This window comes from Cervus elaphus, chromosome 12, assembly GCF_910594005.1.
Source record: "Cervus elaphus chromosome 12, mCerEla1.1, whole genome shotgun sequence".
Classification (NCBI taxonomy): Eukaryota; Metazoa; Chordata; class Mammalia; order Artiodactyla; family Cervidae; genus Cervus; species Cervus elaphus.
In genome coordinates this window covers 82569892-82590985 of record NC_057826.1, presented here as the reverse complement: position 1 = coordinate 82590985, position 21094 = coordinate 82569892, and the positions used below count along the sequence as shown (strand labels likewise).

Sequence of the window (21094 nt, the reverse complement as noted above, 5' to 3'; positions counted from 1 at the left end):
ATTTTCTCATTAGCTTAGAAGCATCCTCTTTGCTGCTCTTTTAAAAGTAAAACTAAATCTCTCCAAAATTCAGGTTTTAAAAGTACATACCTACTAGTCTCTCCAATTCTTGTTTCACTTGGCTTTAATTTTCATCTGAAGTAGAAATAAGATCATAGAGCTCAGTACACTGAAAAGGCATGCAAACATTAATCTAGGTTGTAAGATCACAATTTTAAGGAATAAACATTCAGAAAAATAATGGAAGGAAATAGCAAAACAGTTAACAGTTATGGAATGTGGGATTAGAGAAGACCTGAATTCTTTATATTTTCTGTATTTTCTACAATGAATATTGTTCTATTCAAGCTTCTTTACTTGCAAGAAAAAACATCCATTCACAGTTGCCTTAAGAAAAACTGAATTTATCATAAAGCTATATAAACAAAGAGCTGCAAGAGAAATCTCACAGAAAATGACAGCTGAGCTGAGCTCTACATGTCTGGAGCTGAGGTGGCCCCGGCATCAATTCTGCTCCAGGAACCTCAAAAAGAGGACTGAGTGGAGCTGCCCACCAAAACTCTGCCACATACATTGCTCTATTCTAGTCCATGCACGTCTTCCACTCGGCCAGCCATGGACATGCTTTCTTTGCTTCCACCTTAAACTCCATATTTCCTTCATTTTAAGCAGAAGGCTATGTGTTAAGGTATAAGAAGGTTGGGAAAATAAGCAGCTTTTGCTTATGGATTGAACTGTACTTTTTAAGATTATGTATTGAATACACACACATGGTTTTTAGAAAGAGCCAACAGTACAACTTTCTTGGTGGCTCAGGGGTAAAGAATCCACCTGCTAACGCAGGAGACAGAAGTTCAATCCCTGGGTCGGGAAGATCCCCCTGGAGAAGGAAATACCAACCCACTCCAGGATTCTTGCCTGGGAAATCCCATGGACAGAGCAGCCTGACAAGCTAGAGTCCATGGGGTGGCAAGAGCCAGACACAACTTAGTTACTAAGCAACAACAAGACAGTATAGAAAAAGGAATATAAAAAGGAAAAGTCTCCCTCATCTTCCCTGATATTTGGAGGTGGGGAAGAATAACCTATAGAAGGAAAGTTAATATTTATGTTTCTAAAAATTGTAAAAATATTATTTAAGAAAGCACAATATCCTTAGTTTCTCATTTTATTACATAAACAATGATTATACAACAATTAGAAAATATACATAATCAAAACAGACTACTTTGAAATTATTTGATATTGCATCACATATAAATAATATGAAGCACTATAAAGCTGGTTCCATTTTAAATAGATATATTTTCTGAACTTTACTGTCCACAGAGCAGATTAATTTATATTGGCAACCTATTTATAAATTATGTGAAATATTTCATCATGGGAGAAATATCTTCTTTCCTAATATGCTTTCCCATCTGTCTTGCTCAGATTAAATTGATTAAAATGAAAATAACTGAGAAAATGTTCTCAAAAGCTAAAAACTCCAAATATACATAAGGTAGAGACATTTAAGTTTTAATTACTAAATACCCTCAAACTGTTCTAGAACTTCTGCTTGATGTGGACAGCAATCTCGGACGGTGGTTTTCATATCTTTTTAATTTCAGAAAATTTTTTCAAAGAAGTCCTGAAGTGAATAAAGAAGAGGAGTTTCTCTTTGAAAACAGGGTCCCTTTTTTCAAAGGGACTGTATTCTTTCCTTTGTCCTCTACCACCTAAGACACTCCACAGAGCAGCTCAGGCCTGCAGGCTGAGCTGGAGCAGGGAAGCCACCAGCATCAAAATGACCTGGTACATGAGTTTATTCAACACACAGAGTGATACCAACTCTAACGCAGCTCTTAAAGTGTGGTGCAGAGTATCTTTGAGAACCCCATATTCCTGTACTCCTTAAATACAGGAAAGTACTTTTAAGAGTTTAATGAAGAATTTAGTTTATATTTTTCCAATTAAAAAAAAAAGTCTCCACTAACTAAACTAGGATTATACTAACAGGCTATCCTCCAACTTGCTTTTTTCACAGAATAAATATATCTTGGATATCTTGACGTGTCACATATATGTAAATATGATAATGTTTCATAATCTAAATGATAATCTCTAAGGATTACAATTTTCTATAATCAGAGAAAACAAAGTTTTTAAAAAGGAATGAATAACAAATGTTTCCACTGCTATTTTTGTTATTTTGAGTACTTTGAATTGATTTTAGAATTTAATGTTGGGGATTATAATATTAATATTGTACTGGAAGGTACCTTTGTGGGAAACATTCTTGGTTTGGGGTTTGGAAGTTCACTGAAAGTGTCACTCAGTCATGTCGGACTCTTTGCGACACCGTGGACTGTAGCCTGTCAGCGTCCTCTGTCCACGGGATTCTCTAGGCAAGAACACTAGGGTAAGCAGCCAATCCCTTCTCCAAGAGATCTTCCCAACCCAGAGATCGAATTCAGGTCTCCTGCACTGTGGGCAGATTCTTTACCATCTGAGCCACCATGGAAGCCCTGGCAGACTTCTAAATTGGTTAATTAGTTTAATTATAGTCTTCATGTTTTGAAAATATTTAATAACTCTTACAAGCAATTTTGAATTTTTCACATATTTTACATCAGTCAAGTAACTGCATATGAAGAATAATTTGAATTTAGCATGAATAAGTAGTTTTCAAATTAGTATGATTTAAGTATTACTTTATAATTAAATTATAGCAAACTATTCTAACAATTGTATCTCACTATACAATTGGAATTGAGGTACCTTGTATTGATTTTAATAAAATGATGGCATATTCAATAGATTTCAAATAGTACTCTGTACTTGAGAAATTATGGAGCTTAAAGTTCAGTATCTTTATTCTCTTCTTAACAAAGGATTGTAGTTACTTGTATTGCAGTGATTACTCTAATTGGAGTTAATAAATGTTTATGTTTATAACCTCTTGGTTGACAGTGACAGAGCTCATGACTTTGCTAATGGCAGGGCTAGGCACTGTGTGTAATAAGGATCCTTTCAGGCATTGTGAGAGGAATAAGGGTGGCTCATGTTCATCACCATATTTTTCTGAATTTCAAGGATGTTTTATGATAAGGAGATCTGAGATCTAGCATAGTTGCGGTGCTTTAAAATCATTAGTGTTCAAAGCTGGGAAACAAATCTGAATAGATGGCTATCAGGGCTCAGGGTGCGAGACTGTCTGAGAAGACTGTCTATCCCTTTAGAGTGTAGCAGGACCCTTTTTGGGGACCACTTCCATACTGTGGAACAAATCAAGAAAAGCAAGCTATTTCATTCAAAGTCTTACATAAAATATACACATTAAAGAGAAAAAAACCTGTATGCTCTTGAGGTAAAAATCTTAAACTTTGTTACATTTTTCCTAAGAAGCTTTATTCAGTTTTAAATTTGCACAGCATTTTTTCCCATATTCAAAAACACTTGCTAAATCTACTTACTTATATGTATTTATACAATATAATTATTTTGTTAAATATGAGACGGTTCAATTCTTTTTAAGAATATCTTTTGTACTTCAATCACAGCCTTTTCCTTAAAAATGAAAGAATTTCTTTTAAAAAGAACAAGTTCGGCGGTTATAGTACTTAAATACAAACCAAGCCAAACTCAGAGGTTCACTCTTACAATAAAAAATTTGCTTAGACTTTTCCAAAAATATAGATATAACACAGCCTCACATATTTTATAATTTATTATTCCATTCTCACCTTTCTCCTTAGTGTTTGGAGGAGAGATGAGCTTTTAAATAAACCCATGAGTTTATTATTTTACAAGGCCAATTTTTAAACATTTCATTCTTTCTTAAGTGAGAGTATATGGAAAATACAGAAAAAGTTTTAAACAGCCTACGATAAAATTGATTTATATTAATTAATGGCAATAAGAAGAACTGGCACAGTGGTAAAGAATCCACCTGCCAATGCAAGTTCAATCCCTGGGTCAGGAAGATCCTGTGGAGGAGGAAATGGCAACCTACTCCAATATTCTTGCCTGGAAAATCCCACAGACAAGAAAAGCCTGATGGGCTACAGTCCATGGGGTCACAAAGGGTCGGACACAGCTGAGCCACTGAGCACATGCACACATCATGGTTTTGCTTGGGAGTTCTGTGTTTTTTTAGTTTCTGCATCACTGTGGACTATTACGGTAATCTATGAATTGGCCTCCCCACTCTATCTGTGCCCCTTGACTACTTGTAAGCTACAGTTTACACTCTACACAGTAGTCAGAATACTTTTTAAAACCTAAGTCAGATCATATCACTCCTTTGCTTAAAATCCTCTAGTAGTTAGTATTCTTAAATATTTAACCTGAAAGTAATATTAGGAAGAAATCAAGAAAAGTCCAACTGTGGGATGTTTTGTAAAAAGCAAACAAACAAACAAGAATTGGCCTACTGGACTTTTTAGATTGGGATCCAAATATAATCCAAAATCCTTACCCATACATGATCTGTACCTGCAAGAGATCACTGACAAAATTTCCTTCCACTTTCTCCTCTTTGCTCACCTCACTTCAATTTTAATGGTCTCCCTGTTTTCAAATTACGAAGAAAACAAATATAATTGCATCTCAAGGCTTTTTAACAAGACATCTGCCTAGAATTATTAATAATTAGAAGAAAAAGCAGATACATTCATTCCCTTCAAAAAGCTTACTATATCATAATTTATCAGTTTTCCACTGCTGCAAAACCAGACACAGAGACTTAAAATAGCTACCATGTAGTAATACTATTGCTCATGAGTCTACATGTCAGCGGGGCAGTTCTGCTGTGCTGGGTGAGGCTGGGTAATCTCGGCGATGCATGTGTCTACCGTCAAATAGCCCGGCTGGCTGGACTGCGATGGCCTCTTTCCCGTGTCTGGTGATTGGTGAGATGCCTCCTGGGACAATAGGAGCAACCAGTAACTAGCAGTCTAGCCAGACAAGTGTGGGCTTGATCACAAGAGAAAATAGAAGCATGAAAGGCCTTTTGAGACCTAGGCTCAACATCATTTCCAACATTTTCTACTGTCCAGAGCAAGCTGCTTGTACAACCTATATACAAGAAGCAGGGAAATAGGCAAACTCACATTGCAAAGACTATGGGTACAGTGAAGGGTAAAGAATAGAACCATTTTGTAAGTGTCTACCACACATCACGGATGACAAGAACATGATTTCAAAACGCTGGTTCATCTAAGATGTGTGGGTGAGGAGAATAAAATATACAAAGGATGATATAAACTATATTTTGCTATAAATCCTATAAAGCATGCTTTCTCAGCCAAAGGGTGTGTCCTATGCACTCTGGGATGCTTAGCAGGATGGCTCCCTGGCATCTACCCGCTACACACCAGTAGTACACTCCCATGTTGCAATAACCAAAAGTGTCTCTAGATATTGCCAAATATCTCCTAGGGAACAGAAACCACTCACAGCTGCGAACCGCTGCTAAAAAGGAATGAAATAAAGTAAGGACAACTTGGTCTTATTACTGCCAATATAACCTAATTTTACTTTAAAAGGCCATTCAAATGAGTCTAAAAGGCAAACTTTATTTACAGATATGTAAGATGTATACCAAATTCTTAACAGTTTACATATTAAAAATTCAAAACTTCACTGATAATACTTAAGATTCCTGCCAATTTAACCAAAAACCAACCATATTTTGGCAATCAATATGAAAGAATTTAATTATCAGAAGTTCAACTAAACTAATAGTGCTACCTCTAGGATTTGGTATGTGGTGCATAAATAAATCCCAGATTGGTTTATTATTTATATTTTATAACAAATGAATACCAAGAAACGATGGTGTTTCTCTCCCAATCTCCAAAGGTAAAATTCTGTCTCAAAACTGCCGTTCATGTCCAATCCTCTCTCTCCCCATTTCAAGCAAACGGCAATATACATCCCATTTCCACCCCTCACTCTTAAGAGCAATTACAAACATGAGACACACCATGAAAACCTCTGTCATAAATTACAGGAGAACAAAGTCTCAATAAAAGAAGGAAGAAAATGACAAATTAGAACATTCCTGGGCACACTGGAAGACCTTGCAGTCACAGTCATGAACTACGTATTGATCTAAACCGTTCTCACAATACTTATGCTCTGGAAATGCTACATACAAGCCAAACTACTTCAAATGCATAAACTAAATATCCTCTAACTTATATTCATATACATATCTGTGATGGTATTGGCCAAGTGAAGTCATATATACAAGAACCAACTTAAAGACCCTCTTTTTGGATTCTCTGGGCAAAAATCTAATAGTTTCTCCTTCAGAGAAAAGAAAATGTGGTAACTTGCTAACCCAGTGATGCACCAATGAGCAGGGCTGGGACCACGGTAAGGGGAGTAAAGTGCTAAGGCCACCAAATTTAAGGCAGGACTCATTCTGATGGCCAGGTAATAAGCTAAAATATGAGGAAAGCAACTGCTGTTTTAATCTTACCTCCGGTTCAGCAGGGATTGCACTTAACAGCAGGAAACAGCACCCTGATTTCCGCATCCCCAAGTTCTGTCCTGTCCGAAGCCTTGGCACTTACACTTTTCTCGTTATCTCTGAGAGCCCTCAAAGAACCACAGGGCCTGCCTAAACTGTTAGTCTGATGGTACCAAACACGGAACTGGGGAATGCAGCAGAAAGAGCCACCCAGATGGATACAACTGGAACACCTAAATTTTGAAATTTTGAATGCTGGAAAAAAAGGGGGCATTTCAGGAACTCCAAGATTGTCCTTCATAAAGCTGGCCTTGTGTTTATAAGTGGTTTATAATTGTTAAGCATGTGTATTCACACTTTCAATGGAAATATTATCATTTTCAACATCTTTTCCCAATTATCACTATTTAACTCAATCAGTGTTGTCGACTAGAAACACTGAAAAGCAGTAGTATACCTTGTGGTTAGCAATATTAGTTTTAATAAATCAGCTTCAACCCAAAAAATAACTATAGGGTAGGACTTCATCTTCATAATGCAATACTATCCTTTCCCTACTTACAGTCTTAAGAAGTATCTTCAATGCTACTGAGGAGCAGACAGAGGAAATTTATAAGTTAGAACCACTGACAACAAAAACCCCACGATAGCCTCATTACATAAAACGAGACACTTTTTTGTCTTAGGAGTAGACCCAAACACGCCACCACACCCAGAGGTGTTTGTCAAGCGTCCTAAGTATAGTTCCTTCCTCTGTTGTGACTCACCCTTTCCCACGCTATCGAACAGTTCAACAGCAGGAATGCTATTAGATCTAAGCAATTAGGAAAACTGCTGTTCCATTTCCTCAGCTGTGCAGAGAAAGAGTTCTGATTAACAAAGTTTGACTTGCCCAACCCCCTGCAGTAAAGCTACTTATTAAGCCTAGATCACTTTAAGTGGCTTGGAGACGAGTCATATTCGGTACAAGTCCTTTCCCATCTGTATTTTAAAGGCCACACATAAGCAATTTAAATCTACCTTTCCAACAGCCACCTCGTGACCCCTACACAGAATTTCTTTTCCAAAACTGTGCAGGCCTATGTGTTCCCCTCAACAACACAGGACAGCAAAGGCTATTTCCTCAGCAAATTAGCGATGGGGTAAATGCTAAGGAACATAGGGGTTTTAGCTTATTGTCAATGGGCTCTTTCTACCAATTATCTTAATTATATACATTCAATAATTAAGGCAAGGAAAACCACTCAGAAGCTTTTTACTCTTGCCAGCAAGAATCTTTCAGGCCTATGGACTTACATGTTCCCAGTAATAAATCCCCAAATAAAATTAAGCTGTTAGTTTTCAATAAATAAGCGTATTAAAATTGTATTAATATTAGTCTATTTTTATTATAAAAATTAAAATCACAAAGAAGTGAAACATAAAAATTTCATAATCCATAACGATGATCATCTTTGTGTTTTTCCCTGCTGGTCTTTTCCCATGTGAATTTTTATATGACTATTATCAAGTTGTACCTATATTTTTTATTCTGATTTTTTTCACTTATAAGATTTCCATTTCTTCCATAGAATTTATTTATATGGCAGAATAAGAGTATGGCAAAAGTATTGCATTGTTCTCAGTCAGTCAGTTCAGTCGCTCAGTCGTGTCCGACTCTCTGCAACCCCATGAATCGCAGCACACCAGGCCTTCCAGTCCATCACCAACTCCCGGAGTTTACTCAAACTCATGCCCATCGAGTCGGTGATGCCATCCAACCATCTCATCCTTTGTCGTCGCTCAGTGGTGTCCGACTCTCTGCAACCCCATGAATCGCAGCACACCAGGCCTTCCAGTCCATCACCAACTCCCGGAGTTTACTCAAACTCATGCCCATCGAGTCGGTGATGCCATCCAACCCATCTCATCCTCTGTCGTCCCCTTCTCCTCCTGCCCCCAATCCCTCCCAGCATCAGGGTCTTCTCCAATGAGTCAACTCTTCGCATGAGGTGGCCAAAGTATTGGAGTTTCAGCTTCAGCATCAGTCCTTTCAATGAACACCCAGGACTGATCTCCTTTAGGATGGACTGGTTGGATCTCCTTTCAGTCCAAGGGACTCTCAAGAGTCTTCTCCAACACCACAGTTCAAAGCATCAATTTTTCGGTGCTCAGCTTTCTTCACAGTCCAACTCTCACATCCATACATGACCACTGGAAAAACCATAGCCTTGACTAGATGGACCTTTGCTGGCAAAATAATGTCTCCACTTTTTTATATGCTTTTTAATATGCATTGTTCTACTGCTGTGTAAAAATTTACTACAAACTTAGAGGCTTAAAAACGAAACTTATTTATGAGTTCACAGGTCAGAAGTTCAGTGGGGTTGACTGGGTTTTTTGCTTAGGGTCTCTCAAGGCCAAAATCAAGATGCCAGCCACGCTGGGTTCTCGTCTGGGAAGAATTCACTTCCAGGTTCATTCAGGTTATTGGTGGAATTTCGTTCCCTGAAGCTGTAGGTCAAGGACTCTCTTTCCTTGGTGGCTGTCAGCACAGAGCCTCTCTCTCAGCTCTTCAAGGCCTCTTGCATTTGTTGACACACAGCCCCATCCATCCTCGAGCCAGCAACAACATACCAAGTCCTTCCTGTCCTTCAAATCTCTCTGCTTTCCAATTCTGCTGTGAGCCAGAGGTTAAATCTGTTTTTTAATTCTCATGTGATTAGAATTGGCCCACCTGGATAAACTCCCTATTGTCTAACTCAAAGTCCAGTTGTTAGTAACCTTAAATTACATCTGCAAAATCTCATTTGCCATGTAACAGAACATAACCATGGATACAGTATCTCATCAAATCCAAAGCCCTGGGGATTAAGGTGGGAAATTATGGAAGGCCATTTTTAGAATTCTGCCCACTACCTCTCTGTCACAATAGAAAATGTATTTCCAACTGTGGATAACAGTTAAACTTTAAGGTCCTTTCTAGTCCTAAAATGCTTTTTAAAAATCTAATATTTAAACAAATTAAAGAGATAAAGTGAAGGGCTATTTTAAAACTCATTAAGAAAATCAAATTATATGAATTTAAAAATTAGTCACATTAAAAAGGGAATTGAACTTTCCCCTAGTTAAAAAAAAAAAAAAGACATGTAAGACATGTTTTTGCAAAATCATCACCTTTTGGAGCCAATTTTCTACACCAAAAGGCAAAGCATGGCTATAGAAATAAAGGTTAGTGCCAAATCATAATGACTGGGTAAACCAGAGTGAAGAACCCTAACACCAGTGACAATTTCTATAGTACAAAACCCCAGTCTGATTCTTGCTATAAAGAGCAGAGGAGTAAATGGGCCAAATGAAAACCAGGTTCTTGGGCTATTCCACCCAAGGTTCATTAAGGAAAACTACGACTAAAGATACAACCCAGGGATCAGGGTAGCTGGGCATCTCAGAGGGACTCAGCCAACTGACTTTGGTATGAGACAGTCCTCATGCTCACCACAGAAATCTAGCCAAAAAAAAAAAAAAAAGGAAAGGGGAGGAAAAGGCTATGTTTGTTAGCCTTCAGGAACTTCACTCCTCTGGACAGAGACGAGAACTCTTTCTAAATCTCAGCTACTAATGGGCTAAACATTACCAATTGGCTACCGATAGACTGACAATGGGTCCAAGGTGGGGCAATCTGCAAGGGGACGGGAGAGCAGTTCCTGAGAGCGGAGAAGAAAATGAAGGCCAACAATAGAAGTTTTAAGCCCAAGAAAGAAAGTCTGACAAATATGAGCGGCACTGAAATTTTCAGTCTCAAAGTAGCTATAATTTATACAATGACAAATATATCAATACAAGTAGCTATTGCATGTTCCTCAACAGAATTACAAAGATTTGTTCCCAGCAAAATAAGCCAGATTCTGCCTGTTTGTATTAACCGGTGGGAAGAGTACACTGATAGATATGAATGATACCATGGAATGATAAGCTCATACAGTGGTAAATATAAAATACTAACTACAATGCCATGTGGTGAGGCCAAAAAAAAAAAAAAAAACCAACTATAGCTTCAACTCTATCAAATACACGAGTAATGTCTTCCACAGCTAGCAAAACACTCTAAATCGAGGATTCTTACAATGCTTATAAGAATTATATGAATTGCTTATAATGATTATTATAAGCAATGTACACTTATAATGCTTATAATGTGCTTATAATGATTATTAACATAGCACCTTAAGCTTTCAAACATATTTTTCAAACAACATCATCCAAACTATGAATCAGTGTACTCTAAAACAAGGCTAAGATGTCAGGATACAGGAAGATGGGGACAGCATTCTCTCCAGCCACCCCTCCACTCCCACCTTGAGAGTTACTACCTCCAGCCTGGGACTGCACCTTCCCCACACTGCAATCAGGTGCAGGGGGCTTAGTGGGACTTGCTCAGGGCAAGTTAACTGTATGACTGGCAAGTCACAACTCCTCTGGTCTCAATGACCCCTGTTTCTCTAATGTACTCCCTCTTCTCCGTCCCTTCCAGCACTATTATGATTCAGGCCCTCACTAACCCTTGCCTATCCTATGGTAGCAGACTCATAAACAATCTGCCCACCTCTAAGACAGACCACCTCAAATCCATCCTGAACACAGCTACACAGTAATCCATCTAATAAAACACCGGTGATCATATGATTTGCCACTTCTGCATACACAGGACAAAGTCCAACACAAACAACGTGGCCTATTTTAAGCCATTCCAAGATTTAGCCCCCAACCTCCCTTCCTGACTAGCTCCCCTTCAATCCCTTGCTGATTATTTTGGTGGCAAAAAGTTGAGCTGACAATCCAACTGCCCCTTCCCCCAACTCCAACACTTCTCCCCTTCATGCCTCTGCTCTTGCTGTCCCCTCTGAAAGGAATGTCTTCCTCTCCTGGATCACTCCTACCCACTTCTTCTAAGCTTCGGGTGAAGAGGCTCATGCTGCAGATGGTGGCTGGGGTGCCAAGGGGTAGGGGAGAAGAGCTGGAAAGCAGCTGCTTAATGGGTACAGGGTTTTCTTCTGGGGTGATGAAAAAGTCTGGGAACCAGAGATGGTGCTAACACAATCCTGTTAATATATTATATGCCACTGAATTGTTCACTTTAAAATGATTTCTGTTATGTGACTCTCATCTTAATTTTAAAAAAAGCAGCAGCAGCCCACCCTACAAAAAAATACAAAAAACCTTCACCAACTCCTCAGCCCCAGACTGGGTCAGCACCTTGTAAACGCCTCTGTCATAGCACTTATTACTTTGTATTATCCATTTATAGAGTTCCTGCACAGTATTTTGAGCCTCTTTATCTTCTTCATCTTCTCATCTCCCTGTGCTTAGCCTAGGCCCTCAAGAATTAATTTTTAATAAATAAAAAATAGAGATACCGCTTATCTCCCTGGGGGCAAAAAGCTAGGGGCAAATGATCTTTTGAAGATCTAGGTTCTATAAAAAGCCTACAAGAGCATGTATTAATTGGAAAGAAAAAGATCAAGAAGACTGCTATTTATCTGGTTATAAAATTCAGGTGAGATTTTTCAGGGAGTAATGAAAAGAACTACCATTTATTGAGTTAACTGCAATTATTAACCCCATTTTCCAAATAAGGAAACAAAGTATATTGAAGTAACTTGCCTAAGGTAATAAAGCTGGTTATTGGGAGCAGCAAGATCCAAGTTCAAGGCTACCAGACTGCAGAGCTTGACCCTACAACGCTAACACACTACCCGCCCCTTCACATTGCTCCAGGCATAGTTTCAAAAAATATGAACCGTCTGGCCCCCAGTGTGCCTTTTCTAAGGCTGAGAAAACACTCTACTTTCCATATTTTTCTACTTATCCATTGCCACGAATGTTGTTTATATTTTATAAAGTGTTTTTAAAATACAAAATGTTAACTTTTTAAAAGAATCCAACAGTCAAGAAAATAGAGGTGAATCATAAAAAAATCTCCCATTTAAAAAAAAAAAACCTCTCACGTGTCAATCAGCACATGTTTGTGAGCTATTTCTCATGTCACAGCAGAAAAGATCAGAGAGCATCAGCCTCACTAGAACCACAGCCACAAGGCTTCCCCACTGGAGAGCCTGGGGTATTTTCATGATACCCCACCCTCTACACAGGCTAAGTATCATGTGGGTGAGAAAACTATAGAAAAACCAAAACAAGCCAGAAGAAAATTTACAGACACTTTTTTTTAGTTTAGAAAGCATGATTGTTTTATGTCCTTCCTCCCTCCCCCTCTTTAATAATACCAGTATCTGGTAAGAAAAAAATTAACCAGAAGCCAATGAGACTTTTTAAAACATGCTTGTGCATCCGAAAGGAAAAACTTTACTACAGAAGTAATGTTGACCTTGACAACATATCAATAAGGTCAATATTAAAAACATATTTCCCCCATCCCAAAAAGCATATACCCTTTTAGACACACATGTACACAAGCATGCATGCACGTGTGTATGCGCACACACACACCCCTTTCCAGACAGTAAGCCAACAATTTTTAGTTCTATTGGATACTCAGGACTTACTTCACCCATACATCCTCCAACTAATGCTAAAACTAAGGATGATGGGATAATGTATTGGGTGAACATACACATATACACAACAGCAAAAGGCAAAGAGGATACAATATGACAGTATTAATATCAACAATTCAAGACAAAATTATAATGGGACAAATTCAAGATTTGTATAATCACTAGTTAGACTTTACAATGAATATAAAGTAGCCAGGAACCTTAATATATCATTTAAAACAAAATTAAGTACATAAAGCAAAAATTATTTGAAATATAAAGGGGAAAGGACAGAAACGCAACTATAGTCAAAGATACACTACTCTCAAAGCTATGATGGGCCATAAAATAGCAAAAATAGAGATATAGAGCTCTCAAAGATCAATGTGAACAAGGCATCAACAGAAAGAAATGGTCAAATAACATGAAAGAACCAATAATCATAAGAATATTGTCATACTCCCTGGAAAATAAAGACACAGATTAAAGCAATAATATTTTGGCTGATAAGTAAATATGTTTTAAATCATAGTATGATTATTGGAAGGGAATGGGTAATGCAACTGCTGGATAGAACACAAAATGGTTTTGAGACTTACCCTTAAAGGTCTTCCTTCTGCCCAAATACCCTGCCTCCCAATTTTTTAGGTCTTTGGCTTAAGACACAAATTCCATAGCTTTCAATTTGAAATATATCAGTTCACAATGGTTAAAAACATGGTTCCAGAGTCAGACCACCTGGCTCTCCACTTATAGCCATAGCACCTGGGCAAGTAAAGTATTTAACTTCCATCTATAAAATGATGGCAATAGTACTCACTTCTTAGGGTGGCTGTGAGGAGTATGTGAGTTCATGCAAAGCACTTAAAATGATGCCTGGACATCCACGTTCAATAAATATTGGCTATTGGCACTTGGACTTCTTGTATGTTATTTATTTTTAAGAAAATTCACTAGCATTTACTGAGTTCTCCTAATGGGACATTTGAATCTGCTCAAATCATTTCAAATTACTTGTAGTTTTAAGTACAAAATGTCTTAGAATCAAATATTATTCAAAAACATACACATATCACTACTGTGGCATTAAGGTCACTAAATGCTAAGTAAATAACAAAGAGGTACTAAGGAATCTTTCAATAAATAGCGTTACCTGCAGTTTCAAATCTGATGAACAGAACTACAATTGACTTGTTTTGTTCTTTATCTTCAACTATATTTTGTTTTCTACAATGAGCATGTGTGACTTTTATGGGGAAAAAAAGATTTTTAAAATCAACAGCCATTTATCCTCACTGGTTCAGTCAAATATCTACTCTCTCTTAAGGGCACCTGCCAGTCTGATTCCATTACATAAATACAGCTCATCAAATCACAGCCTTGGTCAGAGCTTTAGTCACTCAACTGTACTGGTTCATGTTTTACACTTCATTTTAGAGACTACACTATGTGCAAATAAATTAGTCCACGTCAACAATATTCAGGATTCCTGAGAATATAAAAAAGCCCAACAGACAAAACTATTTTTGTAACTACAAACAAGTGAGTTTACTCTTGTGTTTTTGTGTTATATTTTTAAACCTTAAAGACCTATTACTTTTTCCAACTATATAAAAACTATGTAAACCTTTTACATGTTTTATGACTTAGGAAGAGACAAAATGCATATATTAGCCTACCATTTTGCTTATAATTTCAGGAAGTACATTTCAAACATCTATTTTTAGGCAAATTCATTACAGAAATCAATTTGATTTCTCTCACACAGATAGCTCATGCAGGTGGAAATTTTCACCAGTTTGTTAGATCCCTTATGAGAGGACAGACAAATGTTTGCATGATCTGTAACAGGACAATAAAGGTTTCCATATGATACTGACCCAGAGACTACATGAGTTATGTTGAAATCTAATATTCTGGGATCTAGATTTCTTCAGCAAGGATACAACCATAAGTGAAACAGTTTGATGAGAATAAAATTTTGCTGGCTGTTAGCTAATTCTAGAGGAGAAGGGATGAGTGGGAACATGAACTTGTTATTAACAGGATAATCTCTGAAGATGAAACTTAACTGACTCTAGTCAGAGATCCCTCTAAACAATGGTTAAAACTTGTCAAGAAATTCAAAGTTTTAATTCAAGGTAAAAAAAAAAAATAGAAAGAAAGAAAATCTTCCTTTCACTCTCCTCGCAAGCTGTCACCCTCTAACTCCTGACTTTCACTGAAATCCTTGTAACTCATCTGTACCATCCTTTACAAGAACACCAAATTTTGTTTTCAAACCTAATACTCCCACAATTGGCTATATAATTTCACAACTCCAAAACACTATGCTCACTTCTCTTTTGCCCTCAATGCCCTTCGAACTCTATGTGACCCATGTTCAAGTTTCACCCTTCTACCTTTATCCCTGACCCCACCCTACACATCTGTGCTGTCAGAGCAATTTATACACACCTATATTATGACTCTTAGCATACTATAGTATTATTTTATGTCTAGCTCTCTGAAACTTCTTGAAAATTATGATTTTATCTTTCCTATTACAGAAGTTTTCAAACACATACAAAATAGTATCACAAAAGTAAATACAATAGTATCATTATCCAACCAATTACAATAATTATTAACTCACAACCAGCCTATTTCAACTATATCCCCCACTTACTTCCCCACCCACCCACAGATTATTTTGAAGCAAATTCCAAACTCCACATCATTTCATCTGTAAATAGTATACTCTTAAATGTTTCTCTGAAAGACAGACCTCTTTATAAATGTAACCACATTACTACCACTGCCACACTTAAATCTTTTAAAATAATTCTATACTATCAACACAAATTTAGATGGTGTTTACATTTCAATTGTCTTATAAACTTTTATTTTTATAGTTATTTAATCAGGGTCAAATGAGGTCTACCATTGTGGTTAGTTAATACATCTCCTAAATCTCTTAATATCCAGATTTCTCCTCCATTTTTTTTCTTCTTCATAGAATGTATTTTCTAAGAAACTAGGTCACTTAAGTCTAGAGTCTTCCATTATTAGAATTAGGCTCATTGCACCCCCATGTTTCTCTGTCCTCTGTATTTTCTGTAAAATGGTGGTTAGGTCTAGAGACCTATCATATTCAGGTTTGGCATTTTTGGCAAGACAGTTAGTGGCAATGAATATTCCCATCAGGAGATAAACTACGTCCGACTGTCTTTCTGAGACATTAGTAGCCACTCATAAACGCCTGTCGGCACTCTATAGCCATTGATTCATGAGGAGCTAAAAAACTGTGATATATTAATTCTATCATCCCATCTTCATCTATTAGCTGGGGTAAAACACGTTTGGTTACCCTGAGAAAAAGCCCAAGTTTCATTCCTTCTCTTTATTTTAGTCCTGATCTTTGCTGACTTCTTTGCCTTCTAGTGTGATGAAGCCTGCCATGGTCATCTTGCACATTTTCTGCTCCCAGTTTGGAATTATCCATGTCTTCAAAGAGGATCTAATTATTAATTCAGTTTCTTGAGCCTAGCTTACATGTGCCATAAATGTCTTACAAACTAAATAAGGCAAGTGCCTTATTACTAAACTAATGAATTTAAATTTGAAAAATGTGTATGATGTGGAATAAATAAATGCACAATCATTACTCCACTGTTATTAAAAGAAGTAATTAAAATGCTTAAGTACTCATCATTTAAGTTCTTGGACTCATTATGTACTAAAAGACATACCAAAGCAATTCAACCCTCCTGCTTTGGAATTATAATAAAGTTCAGCAATTAAAGTCAGCACGATGCTGAGCAAAACTGATGCTGGGTTACAATCCAAAAGTATAAAAAGAGGGCTTCTTTACTGTGATCTTCCTGCAAGAACCACAAGAAATACAACACAGGAATAATCCTAGAAAACTGTCTGAATAAAGTTTTAATTAACGTAAACATTTTGACTAAAGGTTGGCATCTTTAATGAAAATGAGTAAACATTGCTCAATTAAGTAACATGAGTTTAAACAGAACAATTTGTGATCTTAATTTTCACATTACCACAAAATCATCAATACAAAAATAACAATAACATCCTTTCAAACACACCCATATCACTGAGTGGAAAACACAAATGCTTCATTCTCAAAATTACAACTAAAACAAAATAATACTTAGTCCTTTATGCTTTTCAAAACATCCCAAACTTCTGCTCTTGGTGGGAACCAAAAGAAGTTTTTTGAAGATTTTTCAGTTGCTATATTTGTAACTCTAAATTCTTTTAGAAATACCAAATTTTTTTCAGGGTACTGAGACATTAATGAGATGCTTTAGAACATATTTGGTTGCTGATTTATAAAACTGATTGCCCCATTTTAAGAGCAGCCTAAAGAAAGGGCAGCAAAAATTATCACTGCAGAACTTTCCAGGTCAGAGATTAGTAGTATAGGTACAATTTAAAATGGAACCTCCTTCCAAAATGTGTGCTTGTAATACTGGTTTGCAGTAGTCCTTTTAATTACTACTCAAATTTCCTAATCTGAACTAGGTGAAAATGGAACAAGCCTATTCTCATTGTACACATAATTGACTGTACGTATAATTGACTAGATCTGAAGTAGCATTTATAGTTATTTAATTATCCCTTTCAGAAATCTGAAACTCCAATTTAGTAATTAAAAATAAATCTGACAACAAAAATTGTCTTATTTTATGATTAAAAGATGCAGCTATCTCTAGATTTAGCTAGTAAAGGGCACTCACATGTATTCTATGCACAATTTAAAATTGTGAACTATATTTATTTATGTGTATAAACACACCCTCTTTTAGTGAACTCAAAACTCACTGACATATTTATAACCACGGTACTACTCAGAATATTTGAAATTCCTTATATAGTATATAATTATAATTTAGCATGTTACATTAATATGCTGTATTTTGCATACATACTATAATATCATAAAATATTTACATAGTTCAGTTTATTTCTAGTGTGTCTCCAAATAAGCTTAGATATTATAAATGCATGAAGAAAATTATTTATGAAATACACTTTTTAAATCTTTAAAGTTGTACAAATTGTGATCATTTCCATAATGATTAAATGAATGCTTTAAGATTCAATCAGGCAGCCACTAGGGGAAAATGGGAGAGAGGAAGAAAACAAGATGTATACCTCTTATCTTACACCAGAAAAAATTCTATATGGATTAAAGAGTTGAATATTTTTAAAAATGAAACAAAGACTAGATGAAACCATCTAGAGATTTTTCTTTATTTTTGTTTAATATGGCAGAGTGGAAAGGCCAAGATATAAAAAGTCACAAAATAAAAGGTTGATAAATTCAACTGTATAAAAATAAGCCACACTCCGCATAGCAAAAGCCACCATAAACAAAGTCATAAGACAAAAAACCAATGAAGAAAAAAAATTCATATTGAAAAGGCTAATTTCCCCGATATAAAGTACATACAAACGAAAAGGAAAGAAATCGGCAACCCAATACAAAAATGGAAAGAGTAAACTCTTCACAGGAAAGAACATGGAAGGGGCTCTTAAAAACATGCAAAGATGCTCAACTTCACCCACAGTAAAAGAAATCCAATTCAAACTATCCCGAGATACCATATTTACTTATCAGGCTGGCAAAACTTAACAATTTGAACAAACTTTAAATAAAGCATGGGAAATAATACTTTCTTGTACACTGGGTATATGATGCACAAGTAAATTTAACAACATTCTTTAAAACTATACATGCACATGTCCTTTAATCTAGCAATTACACTTTCAGGAATTGATCTGACAAGTATACACACACATGCTTGCAATATATTCAGGCGTATTCATCATAGCATTGTACATTATAGCAAAAGATTTGATTGGGGATGCTCTAAATGGGCCTAGATACTACAGTTTAAAAAAATATATGGAACAGCAAGTACAGTGTATTACCATTTATATAAAGAGTGAATACTTATATTAATATTTGCTTTTATATGCTAAACTCTCTCTGGTGGGATATACAAGCAATTGATAACACCAATGGCCTCTGAGGAATGGTGGGGGGTAAGCAGAATAACTGAAGTACACAGGCGGGAGACGGACTTTCTGCTGTAAATAATTTTGTTCCTTTTAAATATTAAGCCACGTGCTATATTATCTATTCAAAAACAAATAAATTTTTAAATAACTTTGAAAGCAAAAAGATTTTTTAAAATGCTCAATCATAACAATACATACACATGTGACCAAATAGGACATTAGGGCTTATGGTTTATAGACTGAAAAGCAGAAAGAATCTATTTCCCCCTGTTCCTTTATTAAACTCTATCAATATTTAATTTGGTTTTATTACTCATCATACTTATATATTTTCATTTAAATATTTTACAAAACGTATTTGAAAATTTAGCTAAAACTGAGAGATGTTCACTTTTTCTAAGCAGGTAGGTTCTATTTTTTTATACCATGTATTTCTCTTTATTTTTTATGACGGTATTTTTAAAAAAAAATAACAGAATGCCCAGTGTAACAAGTGCTAAAGATTTACATTCAGAAAGATGCATTTTATGTGCTGAATGTATAAAATGCAAACTGGCATGCTGGTAATATCAATAACAACTAAATACTCTGCATCTCTAGAAGAGAAAACAGGCTAAAATTAAGGTGTACAAACTTAGTGCAAACCAAATGGGGTAAAACATTGTGAATGATCCTAGAAAAGTACACTGGTAAAGCTGAAAACAACCTGCACTACAAAGAAATTGAATCTTCACCTCAATTATGTATGGTGATCTGATATCATTAAATCACTAGTCTGTCAATAATTTTCTTTTAAAAAATCTGAAAGTAATCGTCCCTTCTATGGGCTAATTAAACAATTTCATGCCATATTAACCAATATCAAATCATCAAATATCATGCTATCTGAAACTATCCCTTTTTTTTTTTTTTCAATTGGGAAGTAAAGAGCCAAGTTTCACCACAATTTCCTTAAAGCCCAAGTAAAATCATCCTAGAAGTAGTGAAGTGGAGAGAAAGGCATACTTCTGAATTCACTCAAAAGCCAAAGCAGATTAATGAGTAGTCTCAAAAAAAAAAGCATTTAATCATTTGGCAAAACCTATGTAAAATTATTAATATCTGTTTTAATGACTCCAAACGGACAACCAGGCAGTTTTGAGTATTACATCTCGCTAAACGTTTCTGACTCTCAAGACTTTTAAAATAACGTTTATTCCAATAATACATAATGTGGAAGATATAGCCGTTCTTCTACTGCCAAATTATCTAAATCCCAACATCTGCAGTCAGGCTGTTTCTCAACATTTCTGTTCTCCTGCCAACTAAACAGAGGCCCTGAGAACTTAGCGTGCAGAGGCCGGGCTGCGGATCACCGCCGAATGCAGGTCTGCCGGGGTCTGTCTGTCCCACAGGTGAGACTTACAAGACAATTTCCCAAATTCACCACCACTTTCAGTATCATCACCCATTTGGGGCTTTGTCTTTACAACTACACCAGATGCATCTGCCTCACTCAGAAATCAAACTTTTGTGTTTGATTCTGAGTCCCAGTGACCCCGCGACAGCGGCCAGCACACGGCGTCCACCCAGCCCAGCAGCGCTCACCCACGAAAGGTCCGGAGTCCGGACCGGGCGGCGCCGGGTCCACTGCCCTGCCCACCTGGGCCGTGGGGCGCCAAGCCCCCGCCCGACCCGCAGGCCCGGGGACTGAGGGGCGCCCGCTGTGCCCAGCAGAGCCGGGGCGGGACTGAGCGCGCGTGGGGTGCGGGGGTCAGCCGCGCAGAGGGCAGGGGCTGGGGTCACCGGAGAAGGGCCGAGGTGGTGGACAACCCCGAAAACACCGACTTGAGGAAGAGGGGACGATCCAGTCCTAAAGGCCAGGAGCTTGGAGACCTAAGGGTGAGGGGTGGGGAAGGGGCCGGAGAGCCCCGGAGGCAGCGGCGGGGAGGGTCCCCGGGGTCTCCGGGCCAACGCGGAGCCCTGGTCTGAGGAGGGAGGAGGAGTTGCCGGGGCCGACCCAGCGGGACGCTGTAAGGGAAAGCCGAGCAGAGACGGGCTCTGCGGTTCGCGGGAGGGCAGCGCC

At 37.2% G+C, this 21094-nt stretch overlaps 1 protein-coding gene across 1 annotated transcript in view; it reads right to left on the bottom strand.

Moving 5' to 3' along the window:
* Positions 1-21094, bottom strand: part of UACA (uveal autoantigen with coiled-coil domains and ankyrin repeats) — an 83965-nt gene that overhangs the window by 62583 nt on the left and 288 nt on the right. The gene's annotated exons all lie outside the window — the stretch shown is intronic.